At 39.5% G+C, this 14,398-nt stretch overlaps 1 long non-coding RNA gene across 2 annotated transcripts; it reads right to left on the reverse strand.

Moving 5' to 3' along the window:
* Positions 1 to 2,272: 2,272 nt before the first annotated feature.
* LOC120372668 lies at positions 2,273 to 14,323 on the reverse strand. 2 transcript variants are annotated; one of them, XR_005585103.1, is made up of 3 exons: positions 14,286 to 14,315; positions 14,059 to 14,122; positions 2,273 to 2,388 (listed from the first exon to the last, which is right to left on the reverse strand). It is a non-coding gene; the product is annotated as an uncharacterized LOC120372668 (long non-coding RNA). The 2 variants fall into 2 exon arrangements; XR_005585102.1 differs by lacking the exon at positions 2,273 to 2,388 and adding an exon at positions 7,621 to 8,541 and having other exon boundaries at positions 14,286 to 14,323.
* Positions 14,324 to 14,398: the final 75 nt, after the last annotated feature.

The following is a 14,398-nucleotide window of genomic DNA, read 5'->3' on the forward strand; positions in this document are numbered from 1 at the left end:
TTTAATGTGGGTTGCAAGAACAAAAGAGGATAAAATCCACACCACAGTTAAGAAGCTTTTTATCTCCTCACAGCTTTCTTTTTATCTTCTTACCACTTCCTTTTTATCCGCTCTCCTTTATGTTTCTGTATTTCCACAGTGGTGTTGAACAGCAACAATAGAAACATGGCACCAACCTGGGAAGGGTATACTGGGTTAATAATGTAGATCTTAAACTCACAACCAATAACTTTTTGTGTTTGTGGAGCAGGCAGGTCAACCTGACTACCCACGGGTATGTTTTGGTTCCCCATAGCTTTGAAAGTAAGTCAGTTGTTTGTGGTCCATAGTGGCTTGTTGTATAAATACTCTACTGGTTTGAAAAAAGCAAAATCTTGAAGTGATGGAACAGGCTGATGACTAAATACAACTACAGAAAAGCTCTTAGCACAGTAATACGTGTCACTGCAATTCATGGAAATTCTGTTAATAAAAGCAAAGATACTTTAAAGCAAAACACTAATCTAATTAGTTTAGACAAGGGAAGGCAACATGAGAGCTTCACAAAAGAAAAGTTTATCTTCATTTATTTTACAATAAATTTTCCGGGCCATCAAAAAAAATCTTTGGAGCCTGGCAAACCTGTGAATCGCCTATGGATGTTTTACCTAAATGTAGTACAGATATAGAATGGTTGGCACACTAATGTATTTAATTCCCCATAGTTTTTCTTTTGAGAAAGGTATGAATTGAGCACATGACTGACAGGCAAGAACTCTTAAATCCTAATCTTAAATCTGACACTGGCTTTATCTGTGACTTTGGACAAATCACTTAACTTCTGTCTCAGCTTCTGCAAAATAGGGATACAATTCTTTACACTGGATACCTTTATCATAATGGCAGGGTGAGGCCTAATCAGCTAATGTTTGCAGTTGAACCTTTGCAAAGGAGAACAAAATTTAGCGCAGTATTTGTTGAGTGCTTCCAAACACGAACAGTGCTATGTAAGTAATACATTTATTATTATAAAGTTGTGGTGAACATACAGTAGGTTCTATAATTCCCACTAGTAGACTTGTATAAATCTCTTTCAGATAAGCCAGAGAAGCAGGAGGTATTTGAAAGAGAAAGCCAAGAAGATACAGGTGGAATTTTAATTTCCTTATCAAACTTCTCATTGTATTGATTTGAATTTGATTAAGTTACAAGACTCTACAGAGCATGATTAGATCTCACTGTATAATCTCACCCTGGAGTTTCTTGGTATAATTAAAAATAGATCTCTTAAACAAAATCACAGAGGGAAAAGCACAAAATAGTTCCACTTAACATATATATTCCGAGCTGAGATGCTAATGCAAACCCGAGAGAACTTGAAGTAGTGGAGTGTTTTGACAATAAAAGTTTCCCAGACTAATAAGGAGATGTCTTTAAATCAGAATACATAGCAACTCTGAAGTATGGCTACTGAAGGAGCCCAGCACCGTATGAAATGTTTGTTTATGAATGTTTAGTTATTATTAAATGACAGCAATGTGTTCAGACTGTAAAATGTAAACAGCCACTGGACTAATGTCTGAGAAGGACAAAAAGACACAACAGGGAATAACATGGGATATTTTTCCCTTTCTTCCTATAAATATAATAAAAATAATTTCATATGGGAATCAAATCAGAGGTTGTGAGAAAAGATTCTGTTGGCTGGTTCAGAGATTTCAGATTGGGACGATCTCCTGAACATAGAAGGAGCACTGCTCCAGTGGAGTGGCTACCAGAACCTCTACTGGCTACAGTGTCCCTTCAGATCTTCATTTAAAGGTGGGGGAGAGGCCTATGCAGAATAGTCAGTACAGCCCCAGACTGCATTTGAATTTTTTCTTTATCTCCCTCATGGCTGTGGGGTGACTGTGTGCTTTTCATTGGCTCTGTCGATGGCTTGGCCCAGCACAGGTCAGATCCCTTTACCTCCCAGCTTCCTTTCCTTCTCCCTATTGATCCAGACCATACCGAAGGTCAATGGAGGGAAAATAGATGTTGCTGCACAGGTAATACAGGACAAAGAAGATGCACATGCAGAGAGTTGCTCTGTGTGAATCAGAGCAGAGCAGCTTGGCAAATAGTTGATTGTATGCACTTGATTATTTGGTGTATTTTTAAAAAAAATAAATGAGTGAGCACAGTTGGTTGGTGTGTTAGGATATTGTTTTCTCCAAAATATTTTTATTATGGTTGTGTCATTAACACTTTAGGATCCTGACACCATTAAGAACTTCAGCTTATTCCAGACACTGGTAGTTGGAACCATGGTGATGAAATGGCTCTGCTTTGGATGATAGCTGGAAATGAAGGTTGGAGGCTGCAGCTGGTGTTTGTTCTTGGTACTAGCAAGAGACCATCCACATGCTTCTATGTGCACATTAGAAATAGAAAAATAAGTCCCTGCCTAATGATATTCCTAACATGCTCAAACCAAACAGTCAGTTTATTATTTAGAGACCTTTCAAAATAGGGTTCTATTATCCACGTTTAATCTTCAGATTCAAGAGGATTAACTAGTTTACAGTTCAGTGCATACTATGGGTATAAAACCAAAAAGAAATGCATAACATTGTTAAACTTGCAACCACCTAGTCAGAAATATTTGAATGCATGGTGTATTGTTCATGAATACTTTCACAGCCTCTATGTAAGTTTATGTATTGCAAGAAAGGCAGAAAGCTGCAAACCATATTGTAACAAAAAAAGTGATTTTGTTGAAAGTGTATGAAATGTTAGGATTTGTAATAGAGTTTGAGGTCACAAATACAGGAGTGCACCCAGCACTGGGCTGGTGGGGGCAAAGTTATCTTCGCTAGGAGCCAGATTCTCAAAAGAGCTCAGCATCCAGTAGGTCATGTTGTGACATTTCTAGTCAGAATTTAAAGAGATCAGCACCCAACCTGCTCACTTCTTTTGAAAATCTGGCCCCTTATTTGGTGCCTAAATGGGAGCTGAGTGGTCTTCAAAAATCTAGCCTCAGCTGTAATTGAAAAACTGGGTATGAATTACTAACGATTTGCATGAATATGCATGATAAACATTGTGCACTGGCATTGCAATTTGAGGAAACTGTATCTCTACTTTGGATAAACAGAGGATTTCTTTGTTCAGGGTTTTCCATCTGACACCTTTTATGAGCATCAAAATCACACACATCCACACACATTAAAAGACTGTGTTTTACAAAAGCATCTGAAAAATACCAACAGCCTTTATTTCTTGACCTCTGATAAACTCATACCAAGCTGAATTATTTCAACATGGCTGTGGTGTTTTTTTGGAATTGCAGAGCCTTTTGTTTTCCTTTGAGGTTTGTCTCAAATATGTCTCTTCCAGCTATGAAAATTGAAGAGCAAGATGTTCACAGAAACACTGTTATTTCCTGCACTACTTTGGCTGACTGTACTGTGATTTTTTTAAAAAGCTGAAAGATCATTTGGAAATGTTTCTTTAGAGCTTCTAATGTCAATATTTATACACCTTAGTGAAGAGAGGGAAACTTTTGGGGCCTTATGTTTTCAGGGTTTGAATTTAGCTGTGGGTGAACCACAAAGTTCAGAGACTTACAAAAACTTCCAAAGTTTTGAAAGGGTATTGGAAGGTTATCCATACTTAACCAAACTTCCTGTGTCTTAGCAATTTAGACTGGATATCTTCCAAGTTTAAATTTTGTCACAATTTTTTTTGCCTTTGGTGAGGGTAGAACTACCACCAGAACAGCCTTTTTAGGAATATTTTAGTAAGTCTGCTTTCAGTCTCTTCCAAATCCAGGATGTGGCTTAAACAAAATAGCATAGATGGACTTCTTTGACTTTAGAAAAGGCTTGGGTTTGAGTCTGAATTGAGTTGTTGGCAAATGATCTTACTGTATCTAAACTAGTTCATCTAACCCTAGATGAAACACAGCCTAGTCTAGTGTTTCTTGAATGCCTTACGACTTCACTCGGATGATACTCCTATATATTTTTGCCTCAGAAATGTTGTATGTGTTTTGTGAAGGGAATTAATGAAGAAATGGAAGTTCTGGATTCTATGTTGATATGTCCTTTTCAGACATTTGATTCTTTATTTTTTGAGTTGTGCTTTTGTGGAGTTTTTGCCTTACATCCATAGTGGACAGTCAACAGGCTGTTGAAATGGACTGACATCTTGGGTCCTAGTGCTGTGGTCTTTCTGGGGCCGGCCAGATTTTCAGCACTGTCTCTCTGGCTCTGGGCTTCTAGGCTTATGTGGTGTTCAGTGATCACTCAGTGCTTACCACTGTTTTATTTGGAGTTTCATTCCATTACATGCACATAACAGGAGTTTCAGAGTACCCTGCCCAGACTCTCAGTCTATAAGCTCAACCCTCAAAGGCACTATCCCCGATACCACTATGCATATGCAAATACATACATATGCCATTACGCTCCAGGTGCAGACCCCATGTCTGACACCCATGTTGGCAGTAGGGATGCTGTGGTCCAATTGCCTAGGCACTGAAATTATTGCCAGCTCACCCAAGTCTCCCCAGTAGCTATTGCATGTTCTCAGAGCTCCACTGAAGCTGTGGACTGCCTGGTTTACTGCTTCCCTCTTCTAAGAATATGTTACAATGAAAGCGAGTAACTCAGAGACTCTGCAAAGGAATTTCTAAACACACACACACTTTGCTCTTATATAGCAGAAGAGATACAGATCTATGGAAAAACAACAAAATCTCCACACAAATTCCTGCCTCCAGGAGGTCTTTGGGATGTGGTCAGTCTCTTTGTCGGCAGTCCAGGATTCCGCCACTCCTCCAGTTGAGCTCTCAGCTCCCTGCGCCCCACCTTGCAGGGGTGAATCCTTTTTATAATGTTACTGTCACTGTTGTCAGGTGACCACCTCAGTGACTTCAAGTCAGGGCCAGCTCTCACTTTTTTGCTGCCCCAAGCAAAAAAAAAAAGAGCACCGCCCCTCTATAACACTCCCCCCCCCGAGCACCGTGCTGCCCAAAACAAACTAAAAAATCCCCTCCAGTGCCGCCCAGCCGAACCAAAACAAAAAAACCCTAAGCCACCCTGCCCCAAGGTGCTGCCCCAAGCACGTGCTTGGTCGGCTGGTGCCTGGAGCCGGCCCTGCTTCAAGTCCCTCATCAGATGATCCATTGCTTGGTTATCAGCCTCCTTGGAAGAACAACTTCCCCATGGCATTAGTCAGCTCATTTTATGACACTGTTCAGTTGCTGATGATCCTTAACAACTGTCCCATAAAGGGGCAGACACCCAGATGCCAGTCCCCCTCCCATGAACACAAGAGATATGATATAATGATATAGTGAAAGACAACCATTCCAGTATAATGCAGAGTTCATAAAATCATACTGGAATTAATAAGTTTACATAGATTTTTAAACTGTGCCTGCACCAGATTCATAAAGTGTTTCAACAATAACTTTTGTGGTGGCGAACCTGTTGCAGGTACAGTGTCTCTACCTCCATTATCTCTGGTAGCAGCTTGGGAGTCATGAGTAGTCTCATTTCACTGCTTTGTGATTTCTTTCCATCTGACAATATAATCAGCCAGACTCACTCAGGGCATTATTCAAAGTGCATTAAAGTCCATGGATAGACTCCTGTAGTAAGTGCAGGCCCTGATAAAGGCCCAGTATGAGGCCTGAGGCCTGAACTAAAGTAATGGACAAGACTTTGCTAACATAAAGCAAAGTTAAGCTGTGAGCCAGAGGTAGGCCCTGCTCACAGAAGCTGGCACGAAAAGGGCTGATGCTGCAGAAATACATATTCACCTAGCATACCAAAAAATAAACACAGTATTAGAACATATTATACTGAAACATTTCATAGATAACGAAAGGACAGGCCGACCCATCCCAATGACAGGGGCAAAAGGGTAAAATGATGGATAGAGTTGTTTTGTTCGAACCAACATGTACAAGTTAGAAGGCGGTGCCTTAATACGTAGAAGGGTTGTAACTTGCTACGTAGAGAGGTTGTACCTTAATACGTCAGGTGTGATGTGTAACTTGTTTGTATCTGTGTATAAGAATGCATCCTTGGGGAGGTGTCTTTGTCCAGCCGTAGGGGGAGTGGAAAGTCCCACCACTAAGCCGGGTCCTTGCCAAGAGGCACTCTCTCGCAGTACGCCCGGTAGACTAAGTAATCTACGGGGACCTTGCACGGGTGTCCGAGGTCGCAATAAACCTAGCCGACGTGGCTTTGCATCTTACTGGACTCTGTGGTTATTGGGGATTCTCGTCAGGTCTGCTGTGTCAGCTATCTGCAGAGCTGGGGCAGCACACAGAGGGAACTCACGCACGCAGCCAAGTGATATCAACAAGGAGAAAGCAGAGCACCACACCGGTAACGCTCTGACAACACCCATTGACTTTAAAGGACTTTGGACCAGGAATCTATAGGATAGAGTCTTTCCTTTCTTGACCTTTGGGGCTATATTATTTTTACTTATTTATATCCAGAATTCCAAAGACTTTCTCCTGTAGAACATCTTCAATAATATCAGTAACTCGGGGCTTTTTTTGTTCTTAATATCTAATCTTATGAAAGGAGGCAGCATTTTGCTTATTAAGGAGATTGCTGAATTTCTTTTGCAATATATTGTATGTTATACAGATTATATTTTGTGTGTGCTGTTATTGCAAAGTATTGGCAATTTTCAGTAAAATTAATATTTTCTGATTTTTTTTTTTTAGGAAAGACTAGTCTAAGCAAACAAACTTAAGTTACTAAAATAAAAATAAAGAATACTGTTACAGGGTATTCAAATTTTAAAAAATCAATTTATTTTCTCAAGCAAGACAGCAGCCAGAATAATGCCATCACTTGGCCCCAAGAGCCATCTTCCAGGTCAGCCAAAATGTAATGATTAATGCTGCCAATACAATTTCAAAAAAATGCTGAATGATCAATAAACAGACTAATGACAACAGAGGCTATCTAGTTGCAATAAAAATTACAATCAAGACCTAAATGTACAGTGTCAACAATGCAATAAATAAATGGTAATAATCTTCACATCAGTCATTTTTTATTATAGGGATTCAAAGCAATTTACAGTGGTGATAAGAAAAATTATTGCCATTTTACAGATGGGTAAGACAAGGCATAGAATGGCTGAGTACACTGCTTATTGATCTAGAAATTTATATTGTGCTCATAACTGTAGTATCTAAGCACCGATGAACCCATATGCAGAGTTGTGTACAGAACACAGCCTCCTGAGACAAGAGGTCACCAGACCACACTATCCAGCTACCAGACCATCCTAATTTTCACACATTATCTATACATACAATATTGACTAGAAAAGATCCTTAATGATGGAGACCATTCATATTACAATAACCAAATAAAACATCCTGTATCACTGAAGACAAAAGCTGTAGCTAACCTTAATTCAATTTAATACATTATAAGTCTGAATCAGTTATTCTACTAACCCTTAGGAAGAAAATATTCTCTATCCTCAGCACTAATATAAATAAATAATTATTCACATAGAGGGAGGAATGTTATGAATGATTATCTATAGAGAGAGATCAACATTAATATTCCAAGGTAAACATAAAAATGTCACCACTATAATTCTTTGTCTGTGAAATTAAAATTTGGGAGGAGGATCATGTTCAGAAAAGCCACTTATTGTTTTTCTTTTGCCCTCCTAGAATGGGCCAAATCTTGTTCAGAGTGGAAGAAGCTAAAAATGTATAGAATCAAACTGGCATGACTGAATTATTCATCCACTCCACAGGCAGTTTGCTGAGAAAGTGGAGATAAATGCAGGATATTATAAATCTTGCACTCAATAGTGAAAATAAGAGCACTTGGCAGGCACCTGACAGGAAGGGAAAAGTACTGGTAAAATAGCCTGGCACTACAAAGAGAAAATCTCTACTCCAAAACAGAACACTGTATCAGTGGATCTACAATTCAAAGACCACACTCATGGAAAATGTAGCATGCATGCTACATGCAGCCACACCCTTTTGCATTTCACAATTTAGAAGTCCCAGGTCACAGCCCACCCTGATTTAGTAGGCTTATCTCTGAGGCAGAATATCTATCTTGTCCCCATCTATCATAGCTGCTATTCGCCATGAACTAGTAAGATCTGGTTATGCCACATCTGCACCTACAACACACGTCTTTCTAAAAGTATTTAGGCTCCAATCATGTTCCTGAGTGCATCTTAGATGAAGCTCAGAATGTGGCCTTTTTTTTGCGTCACTTAAATCAGTGACTTCTCTCCTCCCTAAATACTGTCATGTCAGTTGAAGACCATGGAAATTGGTGTTGCATATGCACCTGAATAGAATAGAGCAGCTGAGCTAACAGTATCTAAATTTATATACCTGGAAGCATAGAGTCCTCAGTGGAGAACCTTGGATGCTGGAATTCACTCTCTTTGCTGGTCTAACATAGCCCAAAACTCCTGCCCAGAACTGTGAGGCCCACCTCTTTTCTCATATATTTTCTGGAGTGAGAATTGCTTGCTTTTGATGGACATCATCATATCTTTTCACTTTGATAAAAGGAGAAAAATATGTGTGTCTGTTATCTTGTGTTCACATAAGTGGAGACATTTTCAACGGGTACACTATATAAAATTGAGGCAGTGAAATACGTGTTTATACACTTGCATGGCTCTTAAATAACAAAGTCTTTTAAAAATAATAAATTCTGCCAGTTTCTAGAACTAGACTATCACAGATTACATGGCCACCTCATAAAAAGAAAGTCTAGTAAAATAGAAAGGCTACTACCATACTTCAAATAGTCACAATAACAGAAAATCTCTAGAGATGAAAATCTTAAACTCTAGGAAAAACCAAAAAAAAACAAACAATAGGGACTTTAAGGGTCCTCCTGTTTGGTATGTATGGTCTGTTTTGTCCTTTGTAATACTTCATTGTGAAAACTGAAATAGAAAATTCATCATTTTTCCCCCATGTCTGTCTATCTCAATAGAATATAGAAAAGAAGAAAAAATATCTGTACTATCGTTAAGAGGCTCCATTATTGACCTCTTCTTCCTTAGAGCTTGACATTTTTCTTAGTTTATCTTGTGCAATATTCCTTCCATTTTCCACCTTTGATCTCTTTAAAGGTTGGTTTTTTTAACTTAAAATAATTGTACAACTGTGTGCTCCTTTTTGGGGAGGCAAATCCTTTATATCTCATAGATGCCTCTTTCTTTACCTTCATAACTTTTTCTACACCCTTTATCTTCCACTATTGCTTTTTATTTTATAAGTGTCTCACATGATCCTTGACACAATATGAATCTTTGAACATTTTCTATGTCCTCTTTATGTCTTTACCTTTGTCATTTTCAGGCTCAGCCCAAAATTTCCCATTTAATACTAAAATTGGCTCAGGGAGATACTAAATTTCCACAATCTCCATTGCATAGTTTCCCCTAGCCCTGCATTTTAGTGCTAATTACAGATGTAGACCTGGATTCTGGAAGCTTCTGGACCTCACTTCACAGGATTGGGTCCTTTACTAAATGATCATTGGGGGTCAGATGCTTCTATCTCCTACACTGTCAATCACATCCTCTGTCAAACTTGGAATTAAACTAAAAGATGAGATCCAGGTGTACTTCTAAATTGTGAACCTTATGGACAAAGGTAAAGAAGCACCTTAATCATAGTGCCAGGTGCCACTCTCACACTAGTAACTGAATCATTAGAATCAATTATTAATTATTAATACTAAATATTCACTCCTGCTTGAAAGGGTGAATCTGACATTTAATACACATGTTCTTAGATTAGGATTTTATTAGTTCTTGGACTGCTCCTGGATGCTCATCTGCATCTGACAGAAACTGTGACCTTGTCTTTTGGAGGAAGACCTTGCTACTGTCATCCATGCTATTGTAATCTTGAGTTTGTACTATTGAAATATGCTAGATAGGGCCAGGGACCACACATTTGGACTTCTCAAGGTTGTGTGCTTCCCCTGCCCAAGAAAATTATTTTTTTTCTTTTTTGGTAAAACCAGAAACTTCCATAGGAAATATCCACTTTTAACAAACCTTTTTTTGCGGGGGAGGGCTTTCTGACCACCCAAACTGAACAATTTAAATGGAAAATAAAAGAAAAATTGCATTTTGGCACCACAAAATGTTGAGATTTTGGGTTGATTTCAATGGGAGTTTGGTATCTAGGTATCTTTAAATCCCTCTAGAAGACTATCTACATACTTTTGAAAATCTGGTCTTTACTATATTGTCTGTGCGAATGCTGTGTAAATAGTATCCTAATATAGAATCTCACTTGAACTAAGTCTCACTTCCAAAATCTAAACTGAAATAGTTCTGTGATGTTGCCCACAGTGCATTGGAGACTAGAAAAAGATAATCAAAGCCATTTGGGTCTGCAGAGAAGAATGTCTAGTGAGTTAAGCCTCTGTGCCTGTAAGCTCATGTAACCTAGCCTTGTGCAAGCAAACTCTTCAGCCCTCCACATAAAAGTGCCAAGACCACAATGATTTAGAAATGGATCCAAAGGATGTGTAATATACCTCACATTCATAAAATGGACACTATTCAAAACCTCTCAGCAGGAGTTTGATATATGACATTAGAATCACACTGTGGCATAAATCAGATAATCTATTTGATATCTTGAAAATGCTGTGTAGGTTCAATATGTCAGGGAAACAAATAATGTACAGTACAGATGACCCATTTTAATAAGCACTTTCCATCATTCCTAGACTGGAAACCTGCACTGCTAAGTGTTTCCATCACCCAGGCCGCAGAATCTATAGGATTTCATCATAACTACTACATACTAGGTAGAGAAAACATCTGGATTTCCCAGCATAATACAATTTAGTTAATCAACTACTCAGGCATTTTATCCAGCCCTCAAACCATTTTTGTGTCTCTTTTCTGAACTGTCTTCAGTTTTTTCAACATCCTTTTTAAAAATATGGACATCAGAACTGTATGGAGCATTCCAGTGCCCTCTACAGAGGTAAAATCAAAAAATTCTCCTGTTCATACAACCCAGGACAGCATTAGTTGGGCTGTAAGAAAGTTGTGAGGGTTTGGTTCAAAAGTTGCAGCCACAGTTGTTAAAACTGAGGTTTTGGTGCAGTCAGTTCAGGTACTATATTCTGCCTTCAGGGCAGAGGCATTAGGGTGGAGGTGTGGATGAGTGTCTTGGGAGCTGTAGAACCTAAACTCATCTTTGTAACTGACTAGCTGTCAAGTTGGCAGCAGGGTTTTTCCTGGCAATAGGGGATGAATATCCTCCCATTCCACCAATCCCCAAGTGGGGTGTGGGACCCAAGCCCCTGCAGCCTAGAGCCAGCCCCAGCTCAGAAACTCCCAGAGACTCTGTGTGGAGGGCTGGCACCACCAGGGCTCCTCTGTCTCAGCCCCATGCCCTGTAGGCGGCACAAGCACAGCTCCACTCACTGGTAGCTGTGGAAGGCGAAGTCCTTGAGGCTGTGCAGGAATTGCTTCTGTTCTGGCGCAGGCTGAACTGCACCTGGATGAAGTGCAAGGTCAACACCAGCAGTGCTGAGTGTAAGTGGTGGCACTCGACCCAGAGCCAAGACAGCTAGTGGGGTGAGCCTCCAGGGGATCCCAGCCCCGTCCGTCTACCTGCCACCTCCACCGTGTGCCCTAGGTTGCCAGGCCACTCTGAAATTTGGCCCAGCCACCCCTCCATCAGGTATTGGAGAAAATGTTGCAATGAGTTGGAAGCTGATGTGAGTGCTGGAAATTGAGATTGAGGATTGGAAGTTGTAGTTTCTGCAACAAAATCATGGCCTGTGATTTTCTTACTGCCTTATGGATTAGTCCTTTATGCTACATAATTGCATTAAGAGTGCATGTTGAGTTGCTTGTCCACTATGACCGCTAAGTCTATTTCAGAGTCATTTTTTTGCAGGATACAATCCCCCATGCTGTAGGTATGGCCTGCATTCCTTATTCCTAGATGTATAACTTTGGATTACTATTAAAGCACATTTTGTTTGAGTAGAATCTATATAACAGCTGTAGGGGAGAAACCACAGTATTGATGGGAAATAGTTTTTAATTAAATTAGTATTATTTTATTCTTATGTTAGGTCATTGCAAACTTACATGAATCTTTAAAAGATAACTACAATAATGTTTATACCCATGATACTTGGAGAATATCACATGCTTCTGTTTTTGGTTAATTTGTTTATTAAATTAAATATCAGGCTTATTTAAAGAAATTCCAGAAGGCTTCTGCTTTCTGTCAACTAGCGACAGGCTCCCAAAGTGTCAAAGAAGACGACACCCTCAGTCATAAAACACAAGTGTGTTGTATAGTGTGATGAGGTATCTGCCTCCATGGGTGTTGAAAAGGTTAACCTCAGCAAGGAGAAGTGGAGGCAAGTCCTTCGAGCTGCCTGGAGAGGCTGTGTGAGGCTTAGCCGACCAGGGGGGAGTTGCAGAGAGCAACCAATCCAGGTCTGGCAGGCTCAGCTAAGAGGAGCTGCAAGGCAGAGCAGGGTTGGTAGCTGTCTGGGGCTCAGGGAGTGAACATTGGGCTCCCAGCAGGTGAAAGAAGCACTAGCACTATGGACAGCATAATGCTTGAAGGCCCTGAGCTAAGGGTGAAGTAGGCACAGGGGCCATGGGGAAAAGGCCCAGGGAAAAGTAGTGAGCAGTTGCAAGAAGAGCAGCATGAGGCTGCCATCAACTGGGTGCCTGGTTCAGGACCTGGAGTAGTGGGCAGGCTTGGGTCCCCCCTCCCACCACCACTGGGGAAGTGGCATGATTATTGACCTGCAATACTGATCCTCGGAAGGGGGAAGACACACATGGTGACATGGCTGGAGGGCTGAGCCATAAAGAGGACACTGCAGTTCTTGAGGCTGCGAGAGTGGATGTCAAGCCAGAGTGACACAAACAGCAGATGGGGTACATTAGCTTCGAACTCATCCCCAGTGACCAGGAGGAGGCACAGCCCAGCAGTGAGCATTGCGCCCCATGATATATAGGTTCAAAAATGCAGCTTTCATAACTTCTATTTAGTATCTACTCTATAGGATTTTCTTTTATGCTATGTTTTGACACTGTATAAAAGCATTGGTGCTTTGTGCTATGTATACAATATTTAATAGAAATCTCTAGCTGCAAGTTATAAATACACTGCAAATGACAGGTCTTAAACTCCTGGACACCAAAGGTAACAAAGCCACAAAAGGTATTATCTTGTATAAGATACCAGTTCATGTAGATATTATCTTACCTTGAAAAACAAACTTTGTAAGATATTATGGTTTAGAAAATCCTGAATTAAAAAAAAATACAAGGCTGTTCTGTTTTAGGAGCAAAGAGGAATGTAGGCATCCTTATCAGAAGCCTTAAAACTAAACTACAAAAGTGGGCTTTCTTTTACCATTCCCCTCTGCCTGTTGCAAGAAAGAGCCTCTAATTTTCAACCTACTCAAAAGGCGCTAAAGAATTTTCTTACTGAAAGTAATTTCTTTGGCAAGCAGTATAGAGTCATCTTTAAGAAAAACATTGATGGCTAGAAAATATTTTATGGGAGATGTGGGTTACTTCTGTCTAACTCATATTTCTGCTCGGTGGTGCAAACCTTAAATGTTTGAACATGGCATCAGATTCTTTTGAAATATATATTTCCAAATATCTTACCTAAATGCAAAGCTTCTAATGTAGTAACTTCCTAAAATCATTGCTATGTAAATAGTAAGTAGCTTCATGTACCAGCATGGAATCCAATGACTTTGTTAGACTGGTTACTAACACAAAAAGCCATCATAACATAGGATATTTTATAATGAGGAATTAATTAGTTCTCTGATAATGCTGAAGCAGCTTCCTTATCAAACTCAAAAAAACAAAACAAAACAAAAAAAACAGAATCATCTTTCCAAAGACTCTTAGGAAGAAGAGACAATACCATCTTGCCCAGCTATTTGCATTTAAATACCCTCTTTAAAATTAAGTTTAAAAAGATTATTTTGAGAACAAAACCCCTTTTATATAGAAAGTAGGAGTGTTTGAACTTACTTGAAACAGAATTTGAACTCCTATTAAACGCTGATGGAAGTGAAGGAATCTCTCAGAAAATAGGCTACATAAAAGAAAGAATTAAAAATTTAACATTTTAAAATATTCTTAGAATTTCCTGTGACAAAGCCAATATACCAATTTAAGTTAAGGGAAAAATTACAACCCTGCTGCATATGCATTGACAGACTACATATTCATGAGCTGAAAATATTATTAAGGCTAACCTACAAAGGTGTTGAGCCATTGAAAGGATCTTAAAATCTGAATCAAGACAACCCCCTGTAAAAGGTGCAGTTTTCCCCCTTTATTCTATGCAATTAGAGAAAAGTGAGGGTGT

This window comes from Mauremys reevesii, linkage group 9 (assembly GCF_016161935.1).
Source record: "Mauremys reevesii isolate NIE-2019 linkage group 9, ASM1616193v1, whole genome shotgun sequence".
NCBI classification, from domain to species: domain Eukaryota; kingdom Metazoa; phylum Chordata; order Testudines; family Geoemydidae; genus Mauremys; species Mauremys reevesii.